Genomic DNA, 8,977 nt, shown 5'->3' with positions numbered 1-8,977 from the left:
TCCTTGACAGAATCAAAAGCTCTCCCACTGCTGAGCCAAACAAAAGAACCTTACAGAAACAATCAAATCCAACTCGTGCAAGGCTTTAAAAGGCCATTACAGAAAATGGCGTGCCTCTCCCTGGAATCAGCAGCTTTGGAACAGAGCACCACGGGTCACTAGGCTGGCTGTGATCAAAGAAAAAAAATCACGAAGGAGAAAACATGTTTTCAGGATTCAAATGTTAAATTATAATAATCGTATGTCAAGATTGCTGGAAAGAAGGGGGGGCAGTAAGAGAAAGAGAATTAGGAGGAGGAGAAGGAAAAGGAGAAGAGAGAAAGAAAGAAGCAAGCAACTTGCATTTATATTCACCCTTTCACTTCCTTGGGATGTTTGAACGTACTTTACAATCAATTATTTACATCTGAAGTGCAGTCACTTGTTTTGTAGATAAACAGCAGCCAATTTGTGCAGAGCAAGGTCCCCAATCAGCAATGAGACGAGTACCCAGTTAATGTGTTCTGGTGGTGCTAGTAGGAGTACTTCATGAAACTTGGAAATGGCATCACAAATACTCATTTTTGGTTGCCAGTTACATGAGAAATACATTTAAAAATCAGATTGTTAGGATAGTCATCACATTATATTTGTGAAATATAGAGACACAATCAATATAGGTCAAAATCAATAACATTAAAAAATAACCTGCAAACCTATCTGTTTGTAAAACCCGAGGGATGGGGTGCCAAACAATTTCAAAAATATATGTACATTCCATTTGTTGAAATAGTTGCCATGGTTGGAACAGGCTTGGGTCAGTCCTTGAACCGGAACATTATGGGGTCGATTTTCAGTGTGCCGTGGAGTCGGGATTGGAGGCGTGCGGGGGGTTAAATTCTCGAATTCGGGGGTCCCGACACCATCCCACCCAAAACCCACCTCCGTGTAAGTTTCAAAGGAGGTGGGTACCCGCCCCGCACTGGGACCCGCCGACCCGAGGCGGGAAGGGATTAGTGCCAATTAACTGCCTGTTAACAGGTAGTTAACAGGCAGTTTTTAGCCTAATCCCTATTTTGAAGGTTGTCGTTGTTAAATCCGTGAATCTTAAGGTATGGTGTTCTTCAATAAATAGACGGAGACTGCAGATTAACAATCAACAGGTGTTTACTGGATGAGGGTAGTCTAAAAACTAACAGTACAGATCCCTGCTCAGGGCTTATATACAGGTGTGGTCACTGCCGGTACTATAGTATACAGGAGCTGTAAAAGTAGTTCTCTCTTAAAGGTACATACACTACAATTCCTCCCCTTTTAGATTAACAGTACCATAACATTCAATTAACAGTTAACACTTTTAACATGCACATTAACTGAAATAGTCCATTTATAGATTCAGTCTTTGGGGCGGCTTCCTGATTCTTTCTGGATAGCACCTTTCCTGAGTGTCTTGCTCTTGGTGTGGAGGCAATTCTGGCCCCCTGTCGTCGGTTAGTTCATCAGCTACTGTTTCTGGGGTAGATGCTACCGGTATGTCGGGTTCATCACCAGGTACGCGAGACATGGGGTTGACTCGTTCTTGTGACGCTAGGATCTGGTCGACATGGCGTCTCACAATGTTCTCCCCAACATCCACTGTGTACATTAGTGGCCCCTGCCGTGTGCATATCGTTCCTAGTTGCCATTTCTCTGTTCGGTAGTCGCGGGCCAAGACTGGTTGTCCTACATTGAAGCTCCTTGTCGGCTTCTCATTGATGTGCTGGAATTGCTTATTCTCAACATTTCTTCGTACATTTGGTCTGAGCAAATCCAGATGAGATCTCAACCTTCGGTTAAAGAACATCATGGCCGGGGTCTGGTTGGTAACTGCATGTGTCGCATTTCTGTAGGCTAACAGGAAATTGTCCACCTTATGCTGCAGTGGAATGTCGTCATCGCACATGGCCCTTACTGCCTTTTTAAAGGTTTGTACGAACCTCTCAGCCAATCCATTTGCGGCTGGATGATACGGGGCGGATGTGTAATGCCTTACCCCATTCCTTCTCATAAATTTCCGAAACTCTTCGGACACAAACTGTGGTCCGCTATCAGAGCAAATCTGTTCTGGCAAGCCGTTCGTGGCAAATATGGTCCGTACGACTGCAATCGTTTTCTCCGTAGTGGTGGAGGACATTTTGATCACCTCAGGCCATTTCGAGTGCGCATCCACTGCTATTAAGAACATTGAGTCCATGAATGGACCAGCAAAATCAATATGCACCCGTTGCCATGGAGAGGAGGGCCACTCCCATGGGTGTAGAGGGGCATGTGGTGGTGCATTTTGGACCTTCTGGCATCCTGAGCAGCTCTTTGTTAGGTCCTCGATTTGTTGATCGATCCCCGGCCACCACACATAAGCCCTAGCAAGGCTTTTCATTTTCACCCCTCCCAGATGGCCTTCGTGAAGCTCATTGAGCACTCTCTCCCTTAACTTGGGTGGAATTACCACTCGGGATCCACACATCAATGTCCCCTGGCATACTGACAGCTGTTCTCTTCTGGATGAGAATGCTGGCAACAGTGAGTCGCCATGTGTTGGCCATCCCTTCACCGTCAAATCATATACCCGAGACAGTGTCGGATCATTTCGGGTCTCCTTCTCTATATCCGCGTTCGTTACTGGCAAGCGTTCAATTATGGTTGAATAAAATATTTCGACAGGGTCCACTGCTGGTACTTCCTCCGCAGTAGGCAGTGGCAGGCGTGATAGCCCATCAGCGTTTCCATGCTGTTTCGTGCCCTTATACTCTATTTCATATTGGTTCGCCCCTAGAAAAAGGGACCATCTTTGTAGCCGTTGCGCAGTCATCACCGGAACGCCCTTCTTTGGATTAAAGATGGAGACAAGTGGTTGGTGGTCAGTCAGCAAGGTGAACTTCTGCCCGTGCAGATAGTGGTTGAACTTTTTCACTCCCCATACTAGGCTGAGGGCCTCCCTGTCAATCTGGGCATAGTTGCACTCGGCTGAGGTTAGTGACCGAGACGCAAAGGCTACTGGCCTCTCCAACCCATCTGGGAATTTGTGCGACAGCACCACTCCAATACCATAGGGTGATGCATCACACGCCAACCGAATTGGTAGTGCTGGGTTGAAATGAGCCAACACCTCTTCTGATGTGATCAATTCTCTGCACTTCTGGAAAGCTCGTTTACATTCGTCATTCCACTTCCATGGTACCCCCATTTGCAGCAGGGTGTTCAGTGGGTGTAATACTGTAGACACATTTGGTAAGAAGTTATGGTAGTTGTTAGATCCATGATTCTGAGGGTATGCTGTTATTCAATAACCACACGGATGCTGTAACTTAACAATAAACAGGTATTTACTGGAGGAGGGCAGTCTCAAGACTGGGGGTACAGAGGCATGCGCAAAGCTTATATACAGGTGTGGTCACTGCCGGTACTACAGTATACAGGGGCTGTAAAAGTAGTTCTGCCTTAAAGGCACATACACTACAGTAGTAGTTCACCAGCCCGAGGAACGACCTCAGTTGTGACACATTTTCCGGTGCTGGAGCCTTGACTACTGCCTCAATCTTTTCAGGGGACTTATGTAACCCCTCTTCATCAATAACGTGGCCACAATACGAGATCTGCTTCTGGAAAAACTCGCATTTGTGGCGATTAGCTCGTAGCCCATATTCCTTCAAACTAGTGAGCATCTGCTCCAGATTGGCGAGGTGATCACTGTCATTTTCGCCCGTGACCAGGATGTCGTCCAAATAACACTGGGTCCCCGGAATCCCTTGCAGGACTTGATCCATTGCCCTTTGCCAAATAGCCAGAACTGATGCTACCCCGAACACCAGCCGGTTGTATTGGTAGAGACCTTTGTGAGTGTTTATCGTGAGGTATTGTTTCGAGGCTTCTTCTACCTCCATTTGCAGGTACGCCTGGGCCAGATCAATCTTAGTGAAGCGTTTTCCTCCAGATAGCGAGGCGAAAATATCTTCAATCCGCGGAAGCGGATATTGTACCGTGTGAAGGACTGGGTTCACTGTCACCTTAAAGTCCCCACAGATGCAAACCTTCTTTGGTTCCCCAGGCGTATTACTCAACGACCTCTTCATTACAGGAACGACGGGTGTAGCCCACTCACTCCAGTCCACTTTGGACAGTACTCCTGAATGTTCCAAACCTTCCAGCTCTGCTTCGACAGCTGGGCGGATCGCATAAGGCACTGGTCTGGCCTTAAAAAACTTTGGGCTTGCATTTTCCTCTATTTTGATCATCGCTGCTATGCCTTTTAGCGTTCCGAGTCCCTCCTGGAACACTTCTTGTGCGTCAGTTAGCATTTTTGACAGTCGTCCAGGTGTGATGTCGTCATCCTTTTTGGCCTCTACCGTCAGTGCCTCTATGGAATGCCAATTTAACTGTATCTTCCGGATCCATTCACGTCCTAGTAGTGGTGGTCCTCCATCTGGCAATACATATAGATCCATTTTTGGTGTTTCCTTGCTGTTGTATATCACTTTCACCCTTATTTTTCCTTTAGGGTAGACTTTTTGCCACGTGTACGTTTTCAAGACAATCTCTGTATCTCTCAAGGGTATATGTGAGAATAGCCGCTTGTTGTCCCTTCGGTTTATGACTGTTAGGGCTGATCCTGTGTCCAATTCCATTTTCACTTGGACTCCGTCTGTCTTGAGCGTGACCCAGATAGTTTGGTGATCCTCCATTTTGATTACATTATGTAGTTTCAGACAACCCAGCTCCTTGCTTCCGGAGTCTGTATCACTTTTCTGTTCGTCTGAACTACTCTCCGTCACCTTATGTACCTTTTTGTACTTCTCCTGTGGAGATTTCATGCTGCTGGTTTTCTTTCCCGACCTGCAGACTCTTGCTATGTGTCCTGCTTTTCCACACTGTCACAGAATCACAGAATCACAGAAACCCCACAGTGCAGATAGAGGCCATTTCGGCCCATCGAGCCTGCACCGACACATATCCCACCCGATCCCCGTAACCCCTACATCAACACATATCCCACCCTATCCCCGTAACCCCACGTATTTAATCCCCCTAACACTAAGGGTCAATTTATCATAGCCAATCAACCTAACCCGCACATCTTTGGACTGTGGGAGGAAACCGGAGCACCCGGAGAAAACCCACGCAAACACGGGGAGAATGTGCAAACTCCACACAGACAGTCACCCGAGGCCGGATTCGAACCCGGGTCCCTGGCCCTGTCCCTGTCTGCACACTTGGTCCTTGAACCAACAATCCTTCTGGTTGTGTGCTGTTCTGCCGCAGCGATAACACTTCACTGCTCCATATGACATTTCATTGGTGCCATATTCTTGCGGTCTCCGTTGTATCTCTGCAGCGCCCCGTGCGGCTGCTTTGTGTGATACTGCCATGCTGAAAGCCTTGTCCAGTTTAAGATCCTTTTCTGATAGAAGCCGTTTCTGGGTTCCTTCACTTTGAAGCCCACACACAAACTTGTCCCTTAACGTATCTGCTAGTCCCATTCCAAACTGGCAGTGTTTCGATAGCTTGCGCAGTTCCGTTAAATACTCAGCATTACTTTCGTCTTTATGCTGGTTCCTTTTGTGAAACTTAAATCTTTCTGCTATCAGCAGCGGTGTGGGGTTTAAGTGGTCCTGTAGGATTGCCACTATGCTTTCGAAATCCTTATCCACTGGCTTCTCTGGGGTTACTCGGTTTCGCAGTAAGCCATATGTTTTTGCACCCATGGAATTCAACAAAACCAGTGCTTTCCTGGCATCTTGCACTTCATTCACCTTGCAGTACACTTCAATGCATTCCACATATGTCGCCCAATCTTCGACTTCATTGTCGAACACTGTGACACTGCCACTCTTTGGCATCCCTGGGTGTGGTTAGACTGGCTAAAATGGCGTCTCCCACGCTCTCCCTTCTTCTCCGCTGGCTCAAAATGGCGTCTCCTGCGTATCCCTTTCTTCCCGCGCTCGCCCTTCTTCTCCGCTGCGGCTTCAAAAATGGCGTCTCCCGCGCTGTCCCTTCTTCTCCGCAGCTCAAATGGCGTCTCCCGCGCTTCCTTTCTTCCCCCGCGGACGCTGCTCAGCCCTTGAGCCCTGGCTGCGCTCTGCGCGTTTTCCTGTGCGACTCTCTCGTTGCCGCCGCTCGGTCCTGAACCCCGGCTGTGCTTTACCCTCTCCCTCTTTTTGTTTTCCGTCGACGCCGCTTGGTCTTCAACCCCCGGCTGCGCCCTGTGCGCTTTGCCCTCTCTCTTACCCCGTCGACGCTGCTCGGCCTTTTCTGTGCCGTCGGTCGGCTCCAGCCGCCACTGTCTGGGAAGGGTCTGCGCCGTACCTGTTGCCAGCCTGTTGCTGGATCGTCGTGGCTGGAGAACCAAGCCCAGCTCTCAACAGCCTCCCCTGCGATGCTCACTCTCTGCCGGATGGCTGGGTGGTTGCTCATGGTCGACGCCCGTGCTTCTGGCCTCGACTTTCTTCCACTGTCCCCCAGGAGCGAATCCCTGGGAGGAATGCAGAGTTGCAGGTAGGTTCGAATCGACCTCGTCGCCACTGTTAAATCTGTGAATCTTAAGGTATGGTGTTCTTCAATAAATAGATGGAGACTGCAGATTAACAATCAACAGGTGTTTACTGGATGAGGGTAGTCTAAAAACTAACAGTACAGATCCCTGCTCAGGGCTTATATACAGGTGTGGTCACTGCCGGTACTACAGTATACAGGAGCTATAAAAGTAGTTCTCTCTTACAGGTACATACACTACAGTCGTGTGGGATTCCCGACGGCTCCAAACCACGCCAAGTTAGAGGAGTCGGGCCGTCGGGTTGAAGGACTTAGAGGGGTCGAGATGTCGGTGTTCAGGTGAGTGATGGGTGCATGAGTGCAAAGGTAATGGTGCTTGGTGTGTCTAAAGTGGGTAAAGAAGTTTAAATTACCTGTACTTACCTTTACAGCCTTCCTTCCTCTAGGTTTCGGGAGTCCATTACTCAGCCGGCACAGAAAGCAGAATGGCTGCGATCTGTCAAAAGTGACAGCCTGCAGCTTTCAGTGCCAGTGAGATTTCTAACTGAGTCTGCGTAGAAGGACTCAGGTTAGAAGTAAGACTGTCAGTGTTTGACAGCTTCAAACAGCTGTGAAACACTGATATTTCATCTGTCAACACGTCCTGACAGGTGAAATTTCAGTCTGTGATGCCACCTGTTGCCAGGTGGCCCTTAATTGGCCTGCTGAGCCCGCTGGGCGGGCTCAACAAGGTCAATCAAGGGAAAATCGCATGGATTGGCCGCATCTCGATGGAGGCGGGACTGCAACCCCGAAAGTTGTAGTCCCGCCTCCTTCCCGACTTCTGAATGAAAATCCAGCCCTATTTGTCTCATCGCTTTTCTTCACAATAAATAGTTATCACTTCAATCCAAGGCCTGCAATTTTCGATCAATGATTATAAAAGGAAATCGTATTCAACACTTTGGGCAAGTTTCTTTACTTCATGGCCTCGGTGTGAATGTGTGGAGAATGAATGTATCCTTTCCTGAGGATTATTGTTATCGAAGTTCAGCCTAAGCTGTGACTCGAAATGTACCCAACTTGAATGTAACAATGCAATGAAGAAGAGCAGGAAAACCTTCATTATTCAAGGCTGTCATTGCTCACCTCTATTGGCAAATAATCACACATTGGTTCAAGACTTCTATTTGTAATCTCCTGCCATATACAGGTTCAAGTTATTATAGAAATCAGTTACACGGTAATTTATTTTCAATGAGTTAGATTTCAAATATAACCAATTATTACAAAATAGCCATTTAATTCATTTATAGAGGTTTGAGTGCAAAGGTTGAACTTGCGCCACTGCATTTATCTTCCCCGTCCCTTATTTTATAAAATTATAATTTTGTGGGTTTCACTGTCCCATATATGGTTTCATAAATAACATAATAGTCAGATGACCTAATCCCAAGCCTTTAACAATATTGTTTTTGAGTCAACTACAATGCCCATGAGAATTCTTAATTGCATCCTCTGATTGCCTCACATTCCTTGATATCAAGGCCACAATTGTAGAAAATCACACATGCAAACCTCTGCCCTGCCAGTCATCACACAGTTAGTAAATGAACTACTGCAATAGCAAAATACTGCGGATGCTGGAAATCTGAAACAACAACAGAAAATGCTGGAAACACTCAGCAGATCAGGCAGCCGCTGCCTGACCTGCTGAGTGTTTCCAGCATTTTCTGTGGTTATTATTATAGTAAATGAACGAGCTCTGCACCAAACTTGACATGTCAGCTTGACTCAGTTGGTAGCACTCTCATCTCTCAATCAGAAAGTTGAAGCTTGGAGCCCCATACAGGGCCAACATTCTTCCCTCAAACCATACCTCAAAACACACACAATTAACAGCTCATTTACCTCATTGCTGTTTGTGGGATGTTGCTGCAACAAAATGGCTGCCACATCTATCAATCACTTTACTTCAAAAGTAATTAATCCTATGAAACACTTTTAAGATGTGTTAAAGCAAAATAAATACAAATATTTTATGATAAACCAAAGGCAGGCATTTTAATCATTAAAAAAATAAATTTCCACGTTTTTAAACAGTTGGGTAAAATATTAATTCATGGCATTAGGGGAAAACAGATTAAGTTCAGTATAAACCTATATCCATAATAATTCTACACCCTTTTCACAAAGGGAATTTGCTTATTTACAAACTATTGCTATTGCTGCTTAAATAATAAATGGATTCTGTAGGTTTGTCAAGGCCATGTATTTTTACACATTTTAACAATTTATTTTGCAACTGACTCCATGGGGGCGATTTTGGCAGCCCTGGGGAGGCGGGTTTAGAGGCGGGACTGCCAGGAAAATGGCAGAATCTGGGGGCGGGTGCCCATCCCGTCCCCAACCCGCCTCCGTGCCATCTTCCCAGGAGGTGGGTACCTGACCCGCGCCGGGTCCCGTCTCCTAGAGGCGGGAAGGGGATTACAGC

Source organism: Somniosus microcephalus, chromosome 3, assembly GCF_052327205.1.
Source record: "Somniosus microcephalus isolate GS21.2 chromosome 3, FLI_Smic_1.0, whole genome shotgun sequence".
Lineage (NCBI taxonomy): Eukaryota > Metazoa > Chordata > Chondrichthyes > Squaliformes > Somniosidae > Somniosus > Somniosus microcephalus.
This window is presented reverse-complemented; position numbering follows the sequence as displayed.